Genomic DNA, 25,966 nt, shown 5'->3' with positions numbered 1-25,966 from the left:
AAAAAATCAGTTGTGTCAGAAGTGTTTCATTAATGAATTTAGTTGTCGTATTGGCAGCATTTTACAATCTTTGGTTGATATTTAATCCAGTATTTACTGTAGCTTTCAAGAAATATAGACGGTAGACAGATTGAGCAAAATGTTGAGGGATGAGGTCGAGGCACATGAGTTTGAAAAACCAAAGTCTTCCCATATTTCTAATGTAGATCAAAAGTTGAAAACCAACGAGAGAGTGATTTGGTCCATGTCCAATAAAGGGATTTAAATAATAATGTGTGAACATTATTGTTGAACACAGAGTTGACATTTCACGTTACTTTTCCTTGTAATGGGAATGAATCCATGTTGTTCGCCTGGGCGCCCTTTGTGTCATGGCTTTTGCGAGAGGTGGCCAAACTGGAAAAGGAGAAACTAGTTGTCTTCTAACTGTAGGTCGGGTACCTTCTAGTAGCACAAATATCCTACTGCCTGGTCTGACTCACAAAACCTATCACAGTGTGATCGGCTGTGTGTTTTATAAAATTTATGTTTTTAAGTTTATCTACTTATTTTTGAGAGTGAAAGAGAGAGCATGTGGGAGAGGGGCAGGGAGAGAGAGGGACAGAGAGAGAATCCCAAACAGGTCCTGCCTGCTCTGTTAGCATAGAGCCCAATGCCTGGATCGAGCTCACAAACAATGAGATCATGACCTGAGCCAAAATCAAGAGTCAGATGGTTCACCACCTAACCGACGGAGCCACCCATGTGCGGCTAAGCCAGCTTTGTCTTTTAAGGCTTTCTTAATCTGGCAAAATTTTTATTACTAATAAGGCCATATTTGTTACTGTTTTCATTAAATACAGTAACTGAACTGAGGATTATTTTCTTAGATGATGCATAATGCATATCCTCTGAGCATTTTTATATGATAGCCTGAGTTTTTAGGATAGTTTCTAATTCTTTAATTAACTGAATACAGGAGACTTCTCTTTTCAAAGTAGTTACTCAATGGATTTTGCCAAGTAAGCTTGTACCTTGACATCACAGGTATGTCATAATGCATAAAGCAAGTCTGGATGGTTGTCATAGGATAACATCGAGTGGATTTATAATTAAACTAGTTAATTTTCTTAGAAGCAATATCTAGAAATATAGAACATATGCCCTACTCACTCACAAATGTGCCGCAACTCATTAAGATACATTTATCCCTAGACTAAAATGCTATACATATATATTACCAGCATAAAAGCAATGTTAATATTGTCTCTTACGCTAAAGAATCATGTGTACTCTTTACTCAGATATTTCCTTTGCTCAGAAACTGAAGTTGATCTAGCTCTTTTTTAAAGTCCTTATTTGTCAATCAATTGCACACATTTGTACTCAGGGGTTTCTCAAAATGTCACAATTAGTTCACACTCTGATTTAATCTGGTGTGAAAGCGTTTAAATAAATACATATGCCTAGAATCACAAAACATTATAACTGTAAGATGCCTTAGAAAATTTCTGTTCTAAACCTTTCCATTAACAAGTGAAAAAACTAATGGGTGAAGAGGTGAGACGCTTCTGTGGCCCAGCTAGAATAAAAATTAAGTCTCTTGACCCCTGTTTCATGCTGCCCTGATTCTTAGTAACTAACAGGGTTTGGGTTAATTAAGAAATGGGAGAAACTGAATTTTGACTAAGAAATTTGATCCACTAACCTAAGTTGTGAGCAAAAGGAGGTGAGCCCACTGAGAGGTAATAAATCAGAAGGCACTCAAAGGTTGATCTGCAAACAGTATAAACTTTGGAAATGGTTAAAAGCCCAGCCAGTCATGATTAGAAACAGAGATAAGTTGTGTGGTAGAAATAATTCTAGCTATAAATGTCTTCATTAATAAAACATTTAGAGAGAGAGAAGATTTTTCATTTCTACATATTTTGGGGTAAGATTTCTATCTGAACCAAAATACAAAAATTCACTTTTGATAACAACACAAATCTCTTTCTTAGGCCAGTATAACTCTGTAATAAGCAACAAGAGTAATAAGCCTATAGTACTTTATCTCACATCTGACGCTTTCTGTCTGCCACCAGAAAATGATTCCTGATATTTTGTTAAAGATCCAATAAGACTTGCAAACTTCAGAATAGATTACTAAGAATGGAAAATAATGTTAGCAATCTTTGCATTGCCACTGCTTTATTTTCAAGTTAAATTTTATACTTATTAAAGTTGTATATGCATACCCTAAGATTTCAAATAATTCAAAGCCTTGTTTAAAAAAAAAGAACCTTAGAACTGCTGGTTGGAGCCAAACTCTCTCGGTCTTTCCAGCTATTTAATATATGTTAACATTATCTCCCAATGCACATTTACTTGTACATCATGAGTTTTCAAGATTAGGCATTAACAAAATCATCCTCTCACCATGAAAACTAAGAGTTTAGCTTTTCTTCAACACTGCAGCACCCATTCACATCATAGACAGACAGGTATATAAATTTCCCTTCCTTTTATTTCTCCAATATAGTTACATCTTACCTTTGGATTAGTTCATTTTCAGTGCTTATACTACTATTGGCATGTTTATGTCTTTGTAGATGAGCTACTTGATTAAGTAATTCTTTTTTCCTCACATTTTAACATCTCTGAAACCTGGATGTGTGTCCCAATGGCGGTTATGCAGACAGCTGTTGTAATATTTGTGTTTTTTTTATATTTTATTTATTTCTGAGAGAGAGAGAGAGAGAGCAGGGGAGGGTCAGAGAGAGAGGGAGACACAGAATCTGAAACAGGCTCCGGGCTCTGAGCTGGCAGTCAGCACAGAGCCCGACGCGGGGCTCGAACCCACGAACTGTGAGATCATGACCTGAACCGAAGTCAGATGATTAACTGACTCAGCCACCCTGGTGCCCCATGTAATATTTGTTATTGCCTGAACACACATTTGGTCAAATCTATTAATAACGGCATCACTTCAGTTGAGTTCATGCATGACAGACATTATACATGTTGAGAGTATGCAAAATGTCTTCAAAAAGGTGACACTGCGAATTGACATTAAAACAGAGTTCTTGTGTACATAGAAAGGCAAAAACAAAGCAAAACAACTCAGAGAAGTTGTGCATAAGTTTATCAATGGTGAAGCAAATATTTCAACGGGAGAACGATAGCAATTCAATATTTTCTTGCAAAGTGCTTTGTGAGATCTAAGAAAAGAGATACCCGTGAGTTGATGGAACTGTTATATTGATTAATGAGAACATGGAAAGCATTTCCTATTATAGCAGTGCCACTGGAGACAGAAAAATACACCAAATCTCTCAGTCTAGAAGAAAGAAACTTCACTGTAGCGAGAGACCGCTGTGACTTGATTTGTACATCACACAGAGCTAACATTAAGTGACTGTGTCACCCTTTGATTACAGAGGTGTTTTTCTTCATGGTACATACAATATTGGTCCACCTGATAGTATCTTAGAGTCAAAAAAAATATGGAATGAAATATAACTATATTTCCTTTTTGAACATTTTGTTTTCCTACAGTTACTTGATTTTTTTCATTTGTGTTGTTTTCTAAATGCTTATTGCAGATTCGCCCATAAATTGTTGTCTAAAAGTATAAATCTATGAAATAAGGCAGGATCAGGAATAGTTCCCATTTTGTCTGATTAGTTCCATTCTGAACTGAGTGCTCCATGGATCTATTGCACCACTGATGTCCTCTGATCTCCCTTCACTAGCATCCTTGGAAATGTATTTCTCCTTGTGTATGTATTCTAGATGCTTTACAGAATCATTTCCTTGTTTTGGTATACCACAACCCTTAATTAGTTCTGAAGAAAGGATTCACAGAAGTCATACTTTTTGAGATCTTGCAGGTCAGAAAATATCTTTGAACGCTAGTCTGGCAGTACATGGAATTCCAGTCTGGCAATCATTTACCCTCAGAATTTTTATGACACTATTCCATTCTCTTCTAACCTCCAGTGTTGCTATTGCCAACTCAAACGCCATTCTGACATTCTATGAATGTGACATGGTCCCTGCCCTCCACTCTTTCTGGAAGACCTCCTTTTTATCTCCAGTGTACTAAAAGTTTATGGTGATCTCACATAATGTAGATTCATTTTCATCCATTATGCTAGGCTCTTGGTGGGTTCATTTAATTAGTAATAGGAAATTTTCATGAATTGTTTCTTTGGTAATTGCTGTCTCTTTTGTTTGCTTCCTCTTTCTGGAACTCCTATTATTTAATATGGGAATTCCTAAACTGTTTGAATTGTTAAAAAATCTTCTCTATGTCCTATTAAATTGTTCTACTTTATTGGAAGTTTCCACTATTTTGTCTTTATCCTTTATTTTTAAATTTCTGCATTCATATTTTAGATTTCAAGAACTCTCTTATTTTTTTTATAAGCCTCTAAGTGTTCTTTTTTACTAGTGTAATGTTCTTGTTTCATAGATATAATGACTTCTCTTACATTTCTGAGGTTAGTTTTAACTCCACAATTTTCTTCTCTACATATGATCTCTATTTCCTCTAAATTTCCTTATTTATTTGGTCTGTCTTTCCTGTTAGAGGGTTTCCTCAAATGTATGGTAGTCTCATTTTTTAAATGTTTGTTTATTTATTATTTTTGAGAGAAGGAGAGCACGTGTGTACACACAGGCAAGGGAGGGGCAGAGAAAGAAGGAGAGGGAGAATTCCAAGCAAGCTCCACATTCAGTGCAGAACCTGATGCAGGGCTTGATCTCACAACTGTGAGATCATGACCTGAGCCAAGATCAAGAGTCAGATGCTTAACCAACGGAGCTACCCAGGCACACCTGCTTGTGTTTTTAAGTGGAGACCTAAAAAGCTGATTGGATGTTGTAAGGAAGTGAGGCTTTGTGAATGATGGACTTCAGTCTAAGATGACTTCACTTGGTCTTTTTGCTAGTGGACCCTTGGCTGTCAATACTTTTAAGTCCATGCTCTTGGGCTAGTCAGATTCTTCAGAGAAAGACTTCCTGCCCAGCTTCTGGCATTTTGGAAACCCGGTGAGAGAATAAAGTTGAAGTTTTCCCTTTTTATTATGATTATCCTCATAATCCTGTTTTTAGGAGATCACCCTACCCTCAGCTGTACTGATGTCTTACAGTTCAGAGATCTTCTGGTTCACCTCCCCAGAAACGAAATCTCTTCTCATTGTGTTATGGTGCAGAGAATAGAAGAAGAGAGAAAAGAGGCAATTGTCCACCTTCACAGCATGAAAATACTTATCTGGGGCTTAACTGAGTCTTTAATAGCCTTGTAAACATTCTGTTTTCAGCTCCATCTACACTTTCACTTTCAAGGCACCTTGTACTGCCAGTTCCTGAGCCTTTGTGGTTTATTTATTTATTTTAACATTTATTTATTTTTGAGAAACAGAGAGAGAGAGAGAGAGCATGAGCATGGGAGGGGCAGAGAGAGGGGGAGACACAGAATCCAAAGCAGGCTCCAGGCTCTGAGCTGTCAGCTCAGAGCCCGATGCAGGGCTCAAACCCACGAGTGGTGAGATCATGACCTGAACTAAAGTTGGATGCTCAACCAACTGAGCCACTCAGGTGCCCAAGCCTTTGTGGTTTAGAAGGTCAAATCAGGTTGCTTCTATGCTTTTTCTACAGCAAGTCTTCAGCCTTCATAGGCTGGTACTGGTCTGCTGCTCTGCTAACTTCCAACATTTTGCTGTTGTTACCTGCTCTCATGTTCTTTTTGTTTTTGCCAAGGTATACCTTTAAAAACATCTTTACTTTCATCTTCGTATGATTTTAGGAGGAAATGTGGTAATCACATATGTTTAATGCATCAACTAGCTGAAATGCTCCCCCTCTCTTGCCATTAAGCATAAATACAGCATAAATATGATGTCTTTTTTGGAATCATCCATATAATGGAATTTGAAAGTTTCTATTATAAAATAGAAAATTTCTACTATAAAAATTTTTTAAACAACATCAGTGACAGGGAAGTGCTCATATAAAAATTATATAAATATCTTCTCTGGTAACAGAAAAATATTCTGTATAGAGGCAACAAGGCATTAACTGTTTACATTGGCTAGTGGTTAAAGAAAAAGTAAACGTCTTTACCCTTGTCCCTGTCTCCTGAATTTTCAAACTTTTTTGCACGTAGATAGAGATGGTTTTCTGTCACTACCCAATAGAGAAAGTTCATGAGAGCGAAATATAGCCAAGGTTAGGAAGCTGAGTCTGAACAAGAAACCAAACTGAAGTGTCAACTGAGTTTGGATCATCTGGATGACTCAGGTTCCCCACCAATGACCATCTACCCAACGACACGCTACCCTCCCCATCCCCTCCCGCCTCTGTGGTGTACCAGCCATGTGCTTCAAAGGCCATTGGCCCCACTGACATCTCCAAAGATGTAAGCAAGTCGGGAGAATCCCATCCTCTTTGTCACGGGGATCAAGTGACTGAGGCCTTAGGAATTTCAGCACATGGCATTCTACTGGCCATGAAGATTGGCACTAAGCTCAGATCGCTTGCCTAATAAATAAAGAAGGCATTCCTTCTCCTTGGGCATTTTCAGGAAAGCAAATAGGCCAGCTACTTTTGGCAGCCTCCCTAGACTGCAAAGAAAGCCAGCTTGGGATTGAAGACAACTCACTGGATGGCAGAGTAGAGAGGCAGACAAAAACACCCACACAGCATACTTGAGGAACAAACCCAGAAGCCTGACTACCTCAGTATTTTTCATTATATGAGTCAATAAACTCCTTTATTTTTAAAGTTGGGCTCAATTGGGTTTTTATTTACTGATAAGTCCCATCACATGCTTAATTATCTAGCTCACCTACCACCATTATATAGTTGATTACAGAAAACAAAATTCTGAGCTTGTCCATATTTACCGTGTTAACTATAAAAGAGTGTTAGCATGGTTCTGACATTAAGATTTATTGATAAAATGCCTTTATGACATGGGCTTATTTGCAGTTGAGGGAACTTCTTAACATCAGCAATTGTCTTTTTTATATGAAACAACAAATATATTTACAGATCTTTCCCTCAACACAGCATTTCCTCTTCTCTTTCTTTCCATGATTAAGTATTAGTTCTGCTTGGGCATAACTTTTAAAATTCATTTACTACATCACCAAAGTGAGAACTGTCAAATCACAAGCATTAGAAAGAGAGGAAAGAATACTCATACTCCAGCAGAACATTTAATTTAAATTCAGAAAATAAATACAGTTGAGGATTACTCCATCTACAGAATCATTTGAAAGCATTGTTGAACTTTGCCATTTTGAAGATGAATATATTATTGATTGAAAAACACTAGGACAAAACAGTTAAAATGGCAACTGCCCTAGAGTCTGAATAATGCACACATTTGTAGAAAATTAGACCAGATAGTTGAAGAAGATTAATATGCTTTGAAAATCTAATCATTTGATAGACTATCATCAGTAATTTAGATAATTATCAATTTTCTGTTTTGTTTTGTTATCTTCTAAACAAAATGAGAAATATAACAAGTATAATAAACACGTAACAGAATCATTTCAGGGGCCTAGACTTTGCTATTTTTCTCTGTCTCGGTGATCCTATCTAGCTAGACTCATGGCTTTAAATACCATCCATACAATCAGTTCTGATCAGTTTTCAGTCTCCTGCCCTGATCTCTTTCCAGTCTCGACTTCTATATCCTACTCCCTCTACAACAATTCCATTTGGACACCTAATAGTTCAAACTCAGCATGTCCCAAATTCAACTCTTCGTCTTCCCCCTCAAAATCCCTCCTAATCCTCCCTGTCTCTTTAGAAGATGCTTTCATTTTTCCAGTTGCTCAGGACAAAACATCAAGTGACCCTTGACTCATGTCTTTCTCTCAAACACCACAACTAATTCATTGGCAAATCCTTCCTGTTGGCTCTACCATCAAAACATCCAGAATCTGATCCCATCTCTCCCCCACCAATTCTACCAGCCTGTGCCACGGCACTATCATCTTGTTTGGATTATTGCAATAGCCTCCTGACTGGGGACCCTGCTACCAACTTTGTCTCCCTAAAAGATCGATTTTTTAAAATACTGAGTTAAAACACGTCACTCTTCTACTCAAAACCATCCAATGGCTTCCTATTTTTGATCATCCTGAAAACCAACCCCTCCCCTAATGACTTGTATGAAGGTCCTCTACTTACTCTCTGACTCCCTATCTTCTTACTCTTTACTTCTCGACCACTCAGTTCCAGCCACACTGGGCATACTCTCACCATAAGGTCTTTCTTCATTGTGTGCTTCTACTTCCCTTCCAGACTGTCACAAGGTCATATTTGACTGAAACTTACCCCGGCGATCTTATTTAAAGTGACAAACCCTCTTCTCCACAACCACTTGCCTAAACTCCTGCCATGTTGCTCTATTTTTCTGTTTTCTCTTGACAACGGTAGCTTTCTAACCCTCTCCACGCCTTACTGAGTTATGTTTACGGTCTTTGTCTTTCCCACCAGAAGACAAGCAGCATGTGTTCAGGGGACTGACCAGTGCCTGGAACATAGTGAGCACTTCGATACATTATTTCCTGAACAAATGGATAGGAAAGGCAGACTTCTGTATACGCCTTATTTGTTGACCACAAAAATGCAATAACTCTAAGACTGAAATGAGATGGTTTTTAGTTTTACAAAGAGCTTTATTATTTGCTTTATTCATTTCCATTGGATGAAAACGTGAAAATTTTTTGAAACTACAAACCGATGCCTGTAATACCTAATACTAGTTGAAAAACAAAAATCAGTAAGCTTTAACATCTCATACACCCACTCAGAATACACGTCTGCGGATTGCAAAGCTTGCCTATAGATTCTAAGCCCTGCACACTGCTCTCGCTGGTCCTGACTCAGGGCTGTGTAGGCAGGTGCATTGGCTACATCCTTATTTTGAAATGATGTTTGTTTCTTTACATCTTCATCTAAAAATTTCCCCAACCTTCAACACATTTTTAAAAGTAGTATAATGAGCATCATACGGCTTTTAATTGCTGTTCCCAGTTTTTAACATTTTGCCCCATTTGCTTTCTCCTCCTTTCTTACACGTATTTTTATTGTTTTCCTAGAATGCGTGATGGCGATGTGCCTATATAATAACATTTCACCCCTAACAACTTCGTCAAGTATCACTGAAGAACAGGACATGCTTCTATATCACCACGATAAAAGGATCATACTCAAGAAATTTAACATGAACATAACCTGACATCCAATATAGTTTTTTATATGTGGGATGTAATCGCAAGCCATGCATTATATTTAGCTGTTAAATCTCTAGAATAGTTCCTTCCTCCCTCTGGTCTCCTTTTCCTCCTCTTTCTTCTCCTCTTCCTCCTTTTCTGTCTGTCATGTCACTGACATTGTTTTTTAGTTTATTTATTTTTGAAGGCAAGAGAGACAGAGCATGAGTTGGGGAGGGGCACAGAGAGAGGGAGACACGGAATGCGGAGCGGGCGCAGGCTCTGAGCTGTCAGCACAGAGCCCAACGACATGGGGCTCAAACCCACAAACTGCGAGATCATGATGTGTGCTGAAGTTGGACGCCTAACCAACTGAGCCACCCAGGTGCCCAATGTCATTGACATTTTTGAAGTGTACAGGCCAACCATTGCCTCATTACTAGATTCAGATTAAAGATTTTTTAGAAAAACCTCTACCTTAAAATTAGACTTTTAATGTGTGCTATAAAAGAGACAGTACAGTGAAGTGGTTACAAGCGCAGTCCACGCAGCCAGACATACGTGGGCTCAAGTCCAGCTCCACTACTCATGCACCATGAGCAATATTCACTAGCTCTTTGCCTCTGCTTCCCTATTATAAGATGGAGATGATCATACCGCCCATCTCAAAGGACTCTTATGTAGATTAAATAGATTAGTATACGGGAAGCACTTAATACTTGCTGTGTGATAAATGCTTTACGTTAGCTCTGTTTATGGTTTTCAAACAACCTTGACTAACTTCTGTCTAGTGGTTGAGTTGGGGGGGGAAGGGGTGTGGCCAGAGAGAGGGTGGGAAGAAACACAGGAGGAGGCTTGTATCTTCCCGGAGTATGGAGTAACTATCAAAGACCTGGCTTGGAATTTTAATTAAATCCCAATATTGGTTTTTGAACTGTGGAGTGTTTCCACCTCATCACGTTTTGACAAACGGCGTTTATGGCACATTCAAAAGGGAGAGTAAGGTGACTTCTCTGGGCAATCCGTGGGAAAGTTCCAGAGATGAGCCGCCCTGATCTGACTCACCTCTAGAGGGCAGCAGAGGCCCTGGCAGATCTGGGCTCCTTTGCATGTGAACCCCTGGTGACTCACTTCTTTCCACAAACCGCCCCTGCCATAGGAGGTCAGCTTTACTCAACAGAATAAACAGGTGTGTGATTGTTTACTTGGGGAGAGGAAGCAAATGACCACACATAGCAGGGGAATACATTATCTTTTTTGTAAGAAAGATATTCTTAAATGTAACTGTTTCTGAAGGTTAAATATATCACACTAATGTGTGTGCTTCATCCAAAGCTGGTAACATGAAGCTCACTAGATCTGGTTCCAGCAATTAATTCTTAGCAAGCAGCTGAGCGTTGAGAGTGACTTTGTGATATAATTGCTACCAGTGCCAACTCCCCGTGGGCAGGGAATACCGTCTCCTCTGTGCAGGACAGAGCTTATCTCTGTTGCCACTTTGACTTTACAGTTTCCATACAAGGATAGGGGCTTTCTACTCTATGTCAACTTCAAGAACTTCTGGTCACTGTTTCTATCAGAAGTCAAGTTTTCTTCTATAGCTTAGCTATTACCAGGTGTGAAATAGGCATCTCTTTTAAAACTTGCAGAGCGTTCAGAAATAGATTCAACCACAAATAAATTACGAGCAACATTATTAGCACATTCTGGATATTTCAGTTGGGCTGTACAAACTAATGGGCAGGAGCACAGAATCTGAGAGCCGATAGCCCACACTCGAATTCCAGCTCCACAAGATCTGGAATGAGTTATTTAACCTCTCTGTGCCTCAGTTTCCTCATCTGTAAAATGGAGATATTCCTAGTACCTACCTCATGGTGTCATTAAGAGACTTTAAGGAGTTAGTACACGTAACACTTCAAACAGTCCCTTGCATTTATAGTAGAACCTTGGTTTGTGAGCACAATTTGTTCCGGAAACATGCTTGTAATCCAAAGCACTTGACTATCAAAGCAAAGTTCAAGAACCATTGGCTCAGTTGTGATCACATGACATTCCGTGTCAGGCACTAGTCATATTGCAAAGCACCGCTTGTTTATCAGTTAAAATGTATTAGAAATGTTCGCTCGTCTTGTGGAACATTTGCAGGACAAGTCACTCACAATCCAAGGATTTACTGTAATAAGTGCCATAGAACTGTTAGTTTTTATTATCTAGGACCTCAGAACTTTCGGCAAGCATTCAATCCTCTCCCTCCTCCCTTCTCCCTCCTGAACAATATGGCAGCGCAGCAGACACTTGCACCCATAGAACATTATGCTCTGTAGGGATCTGCTAAAACAGAGAACTTTCCTCTTCACCCAAAACACAGGAAGAAAACCGTACAAATTCTGCATTTCCTCAGCCTTCCCCTCAAAGTGCTCTCCTCCACCTTTGTGCTGTTCTTTGTGGACCAGTAAGCTTCTAGCTGATTGTCTTGACAAAGATTGAGTTAGCACTTGTTTCTCTTAGTCCCTGGCTCTAGCACAGCCATTCGCAAACTTTTGAGGTGTTTACTTAATTGGTCACCCAGCATTATGCACAAACTTTTCCTCATTTTACCAAGGGCAATGAGACAGACAAGTATCATACATACTCCTCCTTTTAAAGCAGAAAATAAAGAGAATTTCTTTAGCAAAAATAAAGTGAATTCTTTTAAAGGTTTAAAAAGGTTTCAAAAAGTATTTCAGGACAGTGTTCCACAAAAACTAAAAGGGAAAAAAATTGCTTCAGTGACTTGGAGAGGAATATACACTTTATTTTAAAATATGAAAAAAAATTAGAGGCACCTGGGTGGCACCAACCAAGAGTTGGCTGAGCATCCGACTCTTGAATTCAGCTCAGGTAAGGATCTCATGGTTCATAGGATTGAGCCCCACATCAGGCTCTGCGCTAATAGCATGGAGCCTGCTTGGGATTCTCTCTCCGTCTCTCTCACTCTGCCTCTCCCTCTCTCGTGCAAGCTCGCTCTCTCTCTCTCTCTCTCTCTCTCATAATAAATAAATAAACTTTAAAAAATAACAAAGAAAAACATAAAACATCTAAAAAAACTCAAAAACAATTAAGAGGGTGATGAGTAGCTAGCATTATCAGGTCAGCAATATAAACTGACATTCTCTTAATGTGAAAAACAGGGTCTGTGTAAATGTGCCATGTGAAGAAAGACTTGTGGAATCCCCTTTTGTGTAGTTTTATGAGAACTGGGCAGAGTCCACTGGAAGGATACTCTAGGAGTAGCACATTCTTTGAGGTAAACCAGTTACCTGATTTTTTCCGTCTGTTCTCTGAGCTTCCCCTAGGCTTGGGGGCTTGGGTATCTGAAACTTAGTTCAACAAATCACTAATGGATTCCTCTGCAGACAAAATTCCAGCATTTTTCAGAAGCCCAATAAAATCAAAATAACGTATGCTACGTGGTCAACTGTGAAAACTTTCAAAAATATATTGATAAGACAGCGGCACACTGTGAAGATACAACCTTTCCCAAGTGGCACAGGGGTTTAGGCACATGGCTTTCAGAGTCAAACTGCAGGCTTTCGGATCCCAAGGGTTCCCCTTTTAAGTTTTGAGACCTTGGGCAAGGTTCGGTGGAGATAACAGTCTTTACCTGCAGCAGACACCTGTCTGTGTTTCTGTCCCAACTCCTTCAATAAGCACCTGATGCTCTTCTTTCCTAGATTCCACTCCCCACCCCCAAACCTCCCACAGACACATTCCTTGCCCCCCATGTCGGTTGTTACCCAATGACTGTGCAGCAGGCTGAAAGCCAAGCTTCCCTTCCTGGCCTATAGGGTTTCCCTACAGGACCACCTGAAGCTATCCAGGAAGGGATTTGGCCCCTGACGTCTCTTTGCTTGTCTCAACTCCCTTTTCCTGCCCTCCTTCCATTGCCCCTTACCAGTCTCTCCTTGAGCCACCTCAGGGATGATTCGCTTGCATTGGAACCTCATCTCAGCATCTGCTCCTGGAGAACCAGGACTTCACATGTAGCTGCCCCCCACCCCCAGTTTTGAACGAATGGACGAAGATGTTAGGTCAAAACCCCCTAAAACAACCTGGCATGTTAAGTGCCGTCTTAAGGTCATTGCCTGAGCTTGGACCCGCAGCACCAAGGATGACCCAGGGGGCTCTACCGGGACTTCAGACACACCGGATGCCACAAACATACAAACTCTTGAGAAATGGTGAGAGAGCTGAATAATCCACATAATTGCTTCCGTTCGCATCACTGGTTGCACCCTTGGCCTTAATTACAAGGGAATAAATGCTTCTGGCTGAGTTGTAACATAAAGAGGCTGCTACTGTGTGCTCCCATGAGACCCGCCACAGGCATTCAATTTAGTTAATAAGTATGGAGACTGGAAGACTCGAACGTTCTCTCTCCCACATGTGATATTTTTTTTATAAGTGAAAACTCTTTGGTTCATCCTTTCCTCGGGTTTCATGGAGTAGTTTCAAGGTTGCTTGTTTGAAGGTAAGCAGCAGGAGTCTTAAGAACTTAATTTTAAGAAATTCAAAGAGCAAAGAATGTACTTTGTTCTTTGAGTTCCTTAAACCTATATTTCATATCCTTTCATAATAATTTGTCTTTTATGGATAAAACATACACAAATCACTTAGGAAAAAAGGCATCTGTAATGACCTTGGGCGACCAAGTTCTTCTGTTTTTAAATGGCATGCACAGAGTATATTATTAAGACTTCTATATGGTAGCATTTGTAGCACAGCTCCGAAAGAGAATTTACCATTTCTTTATTATTCAGTTCAAATATAAGGGCAAAGAAACTTACTCATAGGATTTCTTTTTTTAAGGTTTTCATTTATCAGCTCCTGGAAAAAAAAAATGGATACAGGCAAAATCCCAACATGATAAAACCTGAGCTAAAGTAATAGTGGCTGGGGGGAACCTCTATGTGAATTATTATGATCTTAGGTCCTAAAAAAAAAATTATTCTTGTCTGGTTCTCTCATCTGACCTCACTACAGACTGGCTTTTGTCCACTTCACAGCACTTGAGTCATTAATGATCTCCTCCAGGACAAATTGAATGTTCTCTCTTCTACCCGTATTCACTTTTAATCTATTTGTTGCCTTTGTTCGACTCAACCACTACCTTCCTCCTCCTCCATAAGCCTCTCTTCTAATTTTGTCTGATCCTTTAGTATTTTTTTCCTTTTCAGTTTTGTCATGTATTTTAAAAATAAAAATGAAAACGACAATTAGAAACGAGGGGAAAAAGTACTCCAACCCAAACACTATTATTTTGTTGGATTCCCACCCCACCCCTGTTTTTTTTTTTTTTTTCTAATTGGTTTGTACATATTGTGAGTAGGATTTTGTATCCTCCTTTTTTTTTTTTTTTACCAAATATATTCAATTCTTTCCCATGTTGCTATAGAATCTTCGAAAACTCCAACCTTAATTCCCGTTAATAATTTCATCTCTGTCTCACTCCTTCTCTGTCTGTTCTTTCTCCATGCAAATTCACCCTTTTCCTCCAATAAACCCATGGCTGAGCCCAAATTACTTTATATCCCACATTCTCCTTTCATGTTCAAGTCTTCCTTTTGTCCTAATGATATGAATACTAATTTAAAAATAAAATAAAGTATGGGCACCCCAGCGCTCTGTTGGTTAAGTGTCTGACTTTGGCTCAAGTCATGATCTCATGGTTCATGAATGTGAGCCCCGCACCATGCTCTGAGCTGACAGTGCAAAGCCTGCTTGGGGTTCTCTCTGTCTCCCTCTCTCTCTCTCTCTCTCTGCCCCTCGCCCTTCCTCTCTCTGTCAAAATAAACAAACTTAAAAAAAGTTTAAAAAAATAAAGTAAAACGGTCTCATCAAAATATTCATATTCAAATACTACCCATTCTGGAAGTGAATCTGGCACTATAGATCAAAGATAGAGTCTTCTGAAATGCCTAAAACATATGTTTCCTCTAAATAATTCCCAAGATTTTTCAGAGTTCCTACAAAAGTAACAACTAGGTACTTACTTAGTAGTTTTCAACAAGATCGATACCCAATGATCACTTTCCAAATTCTGCTCCAGAAATGACTAGTGCAATACTAGCAGATGTTCAGTTTTTTAAGGGGGGGGGGTGGTGGTGGAGGGGTGCTATAACAAAAATAAATGATTAGAAAATTTTTAATTTTAAAAATTTAAAAGATTTTTTTTACTGTGAGAATTTTCAGAGCCTTTAATATTACTCCCAGCATGTAGCACAGTTGGTAGGTGTTCAATAAATATTTGTTTAGTACAGAAATTTGCATCACGAATCTCCAGGAAATAATACAACATGTAACATTTCCCCAAAGAAAAGCAATTTATATTTATTAGAGATATTTAAACAGCTATTTAAAAGATTGTTTATTGCCACATTGTTTAAACTAGTTAATAACTCCAGACAATCCTAATGTCCATCAACTAGGTGTTGGTGAAAGAAATTATGGTACAATGAAAGACCCCGGAGCTATTACAGATTATGTGATAGGTCAGTTTGGTGTTGAATATCTAAAGAAGAATGACTTGATCTTCTCTTGAGGGTCTTGTGGAAAAGATTGCATCTGGATCTAGGACTGGATTGGCTCCTTTCCTGGTTAGCTTCAACTGTGAACGGGATATATTATAACTTCAGCTCAGTTTCCTCAGCTCTAGAATGAATCTTTTAAGCCAAATGATCTGCAGGATCCCATTAGTCAAAGTTTAATGACTTCATTTAAGAGGTCTTATTTTAGCTGTAATGAGTGTTTTGGAAATTAAATGAAGTGCAAGGGGTGTTATGCAATGAATTAGATTAGTTTTCTATCTTCTCCATGGACTGCAAACATTATAATAAATAAATACACAAATAAATAAACACACATTTTTATATCAGTTCCATGCAATATATCAAAAGTCTCATAAATCTGTGTACACTTAACCCAGCGAGTCTACTTTTAGGATCTAGCCTAATGAATTATTCAAGGATATAAAAAAGACTTAACTTAGCAAAGCAAAGATGTTCATTTCAACAAAAGGAAAAAAACATGGACACGAACCATACCTAACAAGGAACTTGTTAATTAGATGATAGTACATTATAAAATATCACAGTATAAAGTCATTAAAATGATGTAGAAAAATATTTAATATTACGGAAACAGTCTTAAAACATTTTTAAGATGAAAAGAGCAGGTTATAAAAGAGCATGTACAATATAATCCCATTTTTATTGTAAAATATTTCTATGCTCATAAAGAAAGGTGTAGAATGACTACAAAATAGCCTTGACACTGGTAATCTCTGGGTTTATATGTGTTTTCGAAATTTCATAAAGTTAATATACATTGCTTACAGAGCAATAAAATCAGTGGTCTTATCAAGGTTTTCCATAGTTTTTTAACTTAGCACTCTACGTAACATAAATAAATCATTCATGGTCAAAGGAAAAAATGGGAGTCAATAAAACTACATCAGTAAATGTTTGCTTAAAATGATAATGTTACTAACACTGTCCTTGAAGATGTTAGTCTCTTTCCCAAAAACTGTGGTAAGGCCAGAAATGAATTTTTTTAGATACCTTAAAGAAATGATAATTTCAACTGCATGCAGCCTTCTGTCTCTTGATCCATAGTAGTCTGGTGTATTAAATGACGCTGACAAACACTAGTGTCTAAGACCAAGAATTAAAGGAAACCAAGGTGTCATGATTCTGAATACTTGGCATCATAAGGTTATTTGAAGACTCAACAATCTACACGAAGGAACAATCCCAAGAAGTCTCTGTAATGACACTCTAAATGCCGTTCTTAACACCGGTGCCTTTAAATTTCAGAAAACGATTTATTTAAAAGGTGGTGGAATCCACAGAGCATGGTAATTTTTATTTTCTCTAGAACATTAAAAGGAGTACCATCTTCAGTCTCCATCATTTAAGAAGAAAAATATTCTAATCATAAAAAGGTTCTAATCTCAAATTTAAAAAAAATAAGTCCTTTCAAATAAGTCAGTGTGGCTTCATAAATATAGATCTTGCATTATTCAGATTCCTCTTATTTTACTGCAGACTGGCCAAACTTTGGCAGGCACCAGCACCCTTTGTAAAAGTCACGGTCACCTAGCAAAGAGGTCGCTGTAACCCCCTCCTCCCAAGCAAACTGGTACTATGTATTTTTAGTCAACTATTCAGAAAGAGGTTGAGAAACATTCAGAGGATTTAGGAACGTGAACTGGGTTCAATGTCGTTTAGGTTGGGAAAAGGCAATTCTTTTGGTTGAAGTTAATTTAAATAATAAGACAGTAAAACCAAAATGACTTTAATCACCTCCCTTCCACTGTTTCCTAAAATTCAGTCATTCACGTCTTATCTTCACAATTTTCATCATACTTACAAAGCACCTCTACTATTATCTCCTTAATATTTTCTCTTTGGGTCTTCTCCTCTGGGCAGTATAATATCTATGAAATCAGAGGTTTGATGGGAGTAGTGTACACATTTAACCATCAGCCATCTAAAAGGATTGTACATATTTGCCCCCGCAAACCCTCATGTAATCTAACTTCCTCACTTCATTGAGGCCCAGCATGTTAAGTAACGTATTCACTACTTGCCGTGTTCATGGTCTTACTTGAAGGGGTTGACAGAGCAGTTGATGGATTTGAAAAACAACAGCAGTGCACGCAGGAGATTCTGTTCACGGCTTGTCAACGTAATTATCTACAAGTTACGTACATAATTTCAAAGATGCTGGAAGTTACCTGCCCCTCCTCTTACCAATTTCACATTTTTTTCTTTCTTACAGTTCATAAATGGCTCAACACTCTGCCATGCTCTATCCATTCATCCGACAACTATTTATTGAGTACCTACTTTGTGCCAGATCCTTCCTGAGGTGACAGTAATGAGCCAAACGGACAAAACACCTTGCCCTTATGAAGTTTCCATTCTCTTGGAGCTGTATAGCTTCCTAAATGTATGCCATATTTCTTCTTTGCTATTCTAAATCTCTGGAGTTCAAGATGTGGGTCTAGGGGTGCCTGGATGGCTCAGCCAATTAAGCATCCGACTTCGGCTCAGGTCATGATCTCACGGTTTGTGGGTTTGAGCCCTGCATTGGGCTCTATGCTGACAGCTCAGAGCCTGGAGCCTGCTTCTGATTCTGTGTCTCCCTCTCTCTCTCTGACCCTCCCCTGCTCACACTCTCTCTCTCAGAAATAAAAAAAGCAAACAAAACAAAACATCAAGATGTGCGTCTAATCTACTTTGGTTCCTTTGTAGTATGCAACAGAGCGTTCTGCAGTGTTAAATCAGTGAATGAACAATAAAATGATGCCTAAACCCTTTGGTTTGTTTGTCCTTTGACCCCAAGAACTATATTTAATCACTTTGATTTATTCCACTTCATCCATTTTTTTTTTCGGTTTTCAATTTCCCTGATTTCCATCTACAAAATCCGAAAGGTGAGAAAAGACAAAGATGTAGCTTGTTTTGAAGGAAAACCAGAAAGCAATGCATACAAAAAAATGAAAATTTCATCAGCTATTATTAAAGGACTACATTTCAAAAATATGTCAGTAAAATAAATGGCAGAATGTTTACAATTTCTTAAAAAGTAGCCATTAGAATATATACAGATAAAATATATGTTGTCCTGTGTGAACTTTCCAAAATAGCTCAATATATTATTTGTCTCTTTAAACTTGCTGTATTTAATACTGTTGTGTAAATTCATTGGTTATCAAGCAACTTATTTTCTAGCTTAAGAAAATAGATTGTATTTACCTTAAATTTTCATGATTCCCCGAATAATAGACATTTAATGTTAGTGGTAATCCTTGTTAGGAATGAAAACCAAAGATTTTTTTTTTTTAAAGTGTTGGGGTAACTCAAAGTTAAGATGATAACAGTTGACAATTTTCAGCTTTTGCATGGATGTCATGCTATTGACTTTTTTCCTTCTGTATTTTTCTTCCGTCTTAAAAAAGAAATAAACTATACTGATACATTCAAATGCTTTGTAAAAATGAAAGCTATAAAATAGGTAGATTAAGGCTTTAAGGCTTTAAATATCACACCTCATCTCTTCTTTTTGCGACACTCCTCTGCCCTCACATAAAATTGTTGGGTGAGGTGCTCAAGGTCACCACACATTTGTTAACAACTGTCAAATTCTATACCCACCCCCCCTCCTCCAGCCACTAGATGACACTGCCTTCCCCCAAATAAGAAAGTTAACAGTTCTCAATAAAAATAGAAATATACAAGCTAAACTTTGTTATATTTAGTCCTTTTTTTTTTTTTTTTTTTTAATGGGGGAAAATGTGGTGAGAAGTTCCAGAGGCAAAGAAAAGAGCTTACAAGTCTAGATGAGAACCAAATAGGTCAGTAACGGGCCTTTTCCCTGAGCCTCTGTTGTCTTTTTACTCAATTTTTAGTATCTAGTTAGAACTATTATATTTCTGAATCATGAGGACAAAGCCAGCTTAAGCTCTTCCTTCTTCCTTCCTTCCCTCCCTCCCTCCCTCCCTCCTTCCCTCCCTCCCTTCCTTCCTTCCTCTCCCCCCAAATACAAGAAGAAAATACGGCTGGTAGTTTAAGACTTGGTCAATCTCACTCGGAAATATTTATGTACTTCTCTCTGACTTGGTTACTCCTCCCACTGATGTTAATAGCTGCTTCTTCTGGGCTAACTCTGCCTCTAGTAGAAATGTTGCAGTGTAGCTGAGATGCTGGGGTTGGGACTGTAAACGATGCATTAGGGATGCTCTTGCTGCCCTTCAGCCGGAAGCAAAGGTTATTTCTGAGTCTGCATCTTTGCTTGCCAGCGAGATAACAGAACACTGTCACCTGCAAGCATTGCTGGAACATGGGTGCTTTTGACCATCTAGATTCTCCCTCCCTCCCTCCCTCCCTCCCTCCCTCCCTCCCTTCCTTCCTTCCTTCCTTCTTTTAAAATGCTTTTATTTTTCAGAGAGAGACAGAATGTGAGCAGGGCAGTGGCAGAGAGAGAGGGAGACACAGAACCTGAAGCAGGCTCCAGGCTGTCAGTATAGAGCCCAAAGTGGGGCTTGAACTTGCAGACTGTGAGATCAAGGCCTGAGCCAAAGTTGGATGCCTAACCAACTGGCCACCCAGGCATGCCAGAGGTTGGTTTTTCAAAGCCAGAAAGAAGAGCTTGACTTTGATGAGATAAAGAGCAGCTGGGAGTTCTTCGACAGAGAGTCTCATTATGAAAGCAATTATTTCAAGACAGTATGTTTGACAGCAGTAACTCAGGCACACAGAAGAGCGGGAGACCCTATTCTGGATCCTGGGGTTGCTTTGTTTGGGGGGCACCACGGTGCTAACTCATGGAGTGTTTGGCCAGGGGTGGAACATCCGATCCACACAGGTCTCCGCTGGGTTGTCCCTTGTTCAGCTCACTTGTCTATGTGAGGGCCTCTCTCGGGGATATGGGTGCCCACTCTCCTGCCTCCCATGGGAGACCTCAGAGAGCCCTTCTCCCACACACCCGTTTCCAGTACACGAGACTAGCACACAGTCCCCTGAAAGCTAAGGGGACTCCTCCAGCATTTAGCCTGGAAGGAAACTAAGGTGCCCACTCTCTTCTCAGATAAGCTCCCCAACTTTCCTCTTGCTTTCCTTCTAACTCTCCCTCCTACTCTTGACCTGGGGAATCTTCTCTGGGCAGAGCGAGTGCTTGCTCTACGTCATCATGAATCTGCGATTCTGCTATGATTGGAGCTTGTCTGCCGAGACCCTCAGCTCCTGAAGCCCAAGAGCCCTTTCTCTTCTCCTCTGCAATATCATCTCTTCTCTGAGTCAGGGCTGAATGGGAGGGATGGCGAAGGCACTGTAGAGCTGGCTGGCTGATCTCTGGCTATCTCAAAATACTACCGCTATTGCAGCCATCCAGGCATGCAGCCATATGACGTGACATAAAAATAAAAATGATGGGGAGGCACCAGGGTGGCTCAGTTGGTTGAGCGTCGAGGACTCTTGGTTTCAGCTCAGGTCATGATCTCACGGTTCATGGGATCACACCCTGAATTGAGCTTTGCCCAGACAGCACAAAGTCTGCTTGGGATTCTCAATCTCCCTTTCTCTGTCCTTCCCTTGCTCATGCTGTCTCAAAACTAAAGAAATAAACTTTTTTTTTTTTTTTTAAAGGAAAGTGCCCCTGGTAGAGAGTAAGAGCTCTAGAAGTATTTGTTAAATAAAATAAAAATACTTGGGGCGCTTGGCTGGCTCAGTCAGTAGAGCCTGTGACTCTTGATCTTGGGGCTGCAAGTTTGAGCCTGACATTGGGTGTAGAGATTACTTAAAAAAATAGAAGTTTTAGGAAAGAAAAGAAAAATATCTCCCCAGACGGTTAAGTCTCTCCTACCCCAGTGAATTTTTCACCTTCCATTTCTTGAACCTATTCTGGGGGCCTTCTTTCGGTCCATCTTTAGTCTTGCTTCTAGAAGGAACCACAAGGTCAAGTCTTTTGTAAAACCTTTCTACTGTATTTTGTTCCTCCCTCTACTAAAACATTTGCTGAGAGGGGAGGGGCCACTGGCTCACTTGGAACAACAAGCAACTCTTGATCTTGGGGTCATGACTTTAAGCCCCACGTGGGGTATAGACATTACTTCAATTAAAAAAACCCTTTTATTGTATCATAATTTGCATGAGTTTCCTGTGGCAGCTGTGCCAAATTACCTCGAACTAGATGGCTTAAACCCACAGAAGTGTATGGTGTCGTCGCTCTGGAGGCTAGAATCCCGAAAACCAGCATCACGGGGCTGCAGCCAAGGTGTGAGCGGGACCACACTCCTGGAGGCTCAGAGGGAAGAGCCGCTCTTGGCACCGCCTAGCTTCTGGTGGCCGCCTGCATTCCTGACACCGTGGCCTCATCACCGTCACGTCTACCTGCCCGACAACATTGCTGCTTCCCCTCGTCTGAGTCAAATCTCCTCTGCCTGTCTTGGAAGGACACTTGGGATGGCGTGGAGGGCTCAACCAGGATAATGTGGCGTGATCCTGTCATCTCAGGACCCTCCATTTAACTTAGTATGTTCCGCAAGACGCTTTTACCCTACATAAGGCAACACCTGGCTCTAGGGATTAGGAGCAAACATCTTTGGATGCCATGACTCAGCTACTACAATAATGATGCGAATGTCGGTGTTGTCACCTTTGCGTGACAAGGCTCCATCCCAGTGCAAGCACGTCACGTGTAATCGATAAGTGAAATGCTCGCACAGGTAGAGCGGGGCAGGGTAGAGCCCCACTGTCCGTGCTCCTCGCTATTCCTTCTTTGCGAACGCTTTCTTTCCCTAGGCCAGTGCTATTTCTTTTCCGTGCTAATCTGTGGCTGGAAAGATATTTTACTCATGAATTGGATCCACTTCTGGGTTAGAGAAATTAGGCAAAGGGGGCCTTTGTCCCTGCATCATTTCCTCCGAGCCGAGGTGAGGCAGACCAAAAACCTCCATTCCAATCCTGTTCACAGGAGCTAAGGGGCGGAGGGGAGGGTGAAAGTGGAAGGGGCCCTGGCTGCTGGAAGGCGACTTCCACAGAATCTGAGAATGCAGAGCGCCAGACTGGCGAGGGCGAGCTGCACTAAGAGTGCTGTCAGCACGCTGCCCGCCTGGCTTGTCGCCATGGCCTGGCCGTTTATTTTAAACACAGTTTTCTTCGTAGTCTAAGCTCCTACATTCATGACCATTGCTTAACTGCCCATTTCCCCATCTCGAGTCACTTGAGTTCACAACAGGCATTTTTCTAAAGGGAGGCTGTTTCTTTTCCAGGGTTCCTAAATCACGGTCACCTTCACTCACAAGAATAAGTCTGTTCCAGCCACCGCTCACCTGGGAAGACGGGACAGTAGCCAGGCTGTTGTTTTTCACGGTCATTGGAAATCTCTCCCAATGAAAGAAGACAAACGTCACTTGCAATAAGAGAAGCAAACAAGTAGGTTACTTTGTACAATGAGTCCTTAAAACTGTAAATTGTTTACTGTGTTAGAATTGTTTATTTACTTTCGGGCCAGACTTTTTCATCTTTGTGCTGGTTGGAGCCCCACAGGATCAGAATGTTAAATAAACTGTAGAGCCCAAAAATGTATCCAAGATTTGCCTAGGTAGGCATGTAATCAGAAACTCCAAAGGTTTGAAAAAAATTCTTTCATTTACGTGTAATGCCCATCTTTAATAAAACATAATCATCAGAATTAATTTAACAAATGTGGCTGGCATAGAGCTCCTTTTTTTTTATGTCTTTATTTTATTGTGAGAGAGACAGAGAGTGAATGGGGGAGGGGCAGAGAGACACACACACACACAGAATCTGAAGCAGGCTCCAGGCTCTGAACTGGCTGGCAGCACAGAGCCTGAAGCAGGGCTCAAACCCACAGACTGTGAGATCATGACCTGAGCCAAAGTCGCACGCTTAACCAAATGAGCCACCCGGGCGCACCTAAAGCTCCTTTAACATAGTGGTCTGGAAACTGCCAGAGCTTTTATTGATCAGAGTCGACTCCTGTAGCCTGGCCAACAAGACCGACTTACCGCCGAAAATCATCTCAAACAACACTCTCCCTCTGGCTCTGTTCCACTGTCTTTCCTAGGGATCATACTTCCTCCTACCAATGGAACTTTGCATATGCTCTTCCCTCTGCTTAGAATGCTTGTCCCTCTTTCTCTCCCCTTGATTAAGTTCTATTCATCCTTTGGACTGTAGCTCAAGCATTACTCTCTGAAGAGCTTTACCAGATTAGCTCAAATCCCCCAAGCACTGGCTTAGCATTTAAGACTCCTGACTGTACTTGTGTGGTTATCTGATTAACATCTTCTCCTTCCGTACAGAGCTCTGTGAGGGCAGAGCGTCAGTCAGTTTCTGTTATCATTATGTCACCAGCTCTTCTCAGCGTTGCTGGAACACAGTAAGCATGTAATAAATAGTTAAATGTCAAATGATTATGTTGTGGAATCTCATGCTTGCTCTGCACTGGGTTCTTGCCTTCACAGGGCCTCATCCTCATCATTAGTGAGAAAATGCCTCTCCCATTCCCCAAATCCTAGGGTATTTATGGTTCCTGTCTTGAGCCTGTAAGATTGACCAGGCTAGAGCTAGAAAGTCGACACACTGTTATCTGCCTGCCAATATGCCATATCCCAAGCAACAAACTAGAAATACCCTCTGTACCTTTGCCCCCTCCTTAATACTACTGCCTTGATTCTGGCTTCTATCGCCTTTCATTTAAAATACTGTAAATTCGGGGTGCCTGGGTAGCTCAGTTGGTTAAGTGTCCGACTTCCGGTTTCAGCTCAGGTCATGATCTCACAGTCTGTGAGCTTGAGCCCTGCATGGGGCTTTGCGCTAATAGTGCACAGCCTGCTTTGGATTCTCTCTCTCCCTCTCTCTCTGCCTCTTCTGCACGTGTTCTCTCTCTCAGAATAAACTTAAAAAACAAAACTGTTTACAATACTATCAATGCTCCCTTAAGTGGTGGATCTGTGTTCACTCTTCTCTCATAGTCTGTCTGCAAAGCTGCCAGTAGAACTCAGTCTAAACGCTGGACTGACCTTGACCCCCCTTTGCTTAAACATCTCTCAGTGTTTCCCACGGCGTGTCTTCGACAAAGCTCATCTTTCGAGAAGACATCCTTCCCCTGATCCTGTCTCCCCTCCTGCCTTCTTGAGAACTCGTGTTCCACCCGGAATCATGCACAGGGTCCCAACACGCGCTCTGCCTTTCAAGTCCCTGTGTCCCTGTGTTCTCTCTGCCTAGAAAACGTCTCCACTCCTTTGCTAGTGGAGTTTCACTTATCATTTTAGGCTCAAGTGTTCCTTGCATGTGGCCCAGGCCCTGCCTCAGCGCCCCTTTCTCAGGCTGGTTCTGTCACTCACTGCCTATGTCCTCACAGGGTCCTGGGCCCAAGCTGCCACAGCAAACACTTCTCAGTGAGCTACATTTTTACGCAGAGGGACATGTGCGTTAAGAGCATGGGCCGCACATTCAGAATGACAGGAGTCTGAAACCAAATTCTGCCACTTATTGTGTGGCCTTGGAAATGATTCGTAGTTTCCTAATTCTGGAAAAGGGGGACTTACTGCTGAACTCATTGGGTTGTTGTAATTACAGAATAAATGAGGTGATATGTTTAATGCTCTTAGCACAACTGGCCCATTACACTAACTAATGCTAATTGTCACTGGGTTGTGAGTGTGTCAAACGGTGTTTTCTGCTAAATTCTCCCCACTTTCAAGAGTTTTTACTGCATGCACATCAATTTCAGTCCTTACTCAATCCTTTGCAGAACAGAGTATAACCTCCTTTGTCACAGGAGTAATACCAATAGTATGCACGTGTATAGGACTTACGTACCAAGTACTGTACAAACGACCTATGCGTGTTTCAAATCTTCTCTGTGATTCGTAACCAAACTGACTCTTCTAAGATGACAGTGAGTGGTTGAAGCGATTAAAGCCACTGCAAATTCTAGCCTGGTGTTGTGGCCACAGCATGGCTGGTGGAGCCCCAAGAAAGTCTAAGTTCCTTGAAGGCAAGGTCATCTCTGAAAAGAGAAAAGTCTCAATGCAGAGACTCCGTGAGCCCAGAGTCCTGTTCCTGTAATTAACTTCCACCAGAGGGGCAAACGTTCACACTGAACACTCGAGACTCCCCGGAAGGTTCGGAACCTTACGAGGTTGAAACGCCTCTTAACCTTGCGCGAGCACCCCTTAACCACCAGCATATCAC

At 40.5% G+C, this 25,966-nt stretch overlaps 1 long non-coding RNA gene across 1 annotated transcript; it reads right to left on the bottom strand.

The window, feature by feature from the left end:
• Positions 1-15,617: 15,617 nt before the first annotated feature.
• Positions 15,618-25,791, bottom strand: LOC120243374. Its single transcript, XR_005531296.1, has 3 exons — positions 25,592-25,791; positions 16,799-16,891; positions 15,618-15,846 (listed from the first exon to the last, which is right to left on the bottom strand). It is a non-coding gene; the product is annotated as an uncharacterized LOC120243374 (long non-coding RNA).
• Between the last annotated feature and the right edge of the window lie 175 nt (positions 25,792-25,966).

This window comes from Hyaena hyaena, unplaced genomic scaffold (assembly GCF_003009895.1).
Source record: "Hyaena hyaena isolate Hyena2069 unplaced genomic scaffold, ASM300989v1 scaffold_339, whole genome shotgun sequence".
Classification (NCBI taxonomy): Eukaryota; Metazoa; Chordata; class Mammalia; order Carnivora; family Hyaenidae; genus Hyaena; species Hyaena hyaena.
The sequence above is the reverse complement of the archived record's forward strand: the minus strand, read 5'-3'. Positions and strand labels throughout refer to the sequence as shown.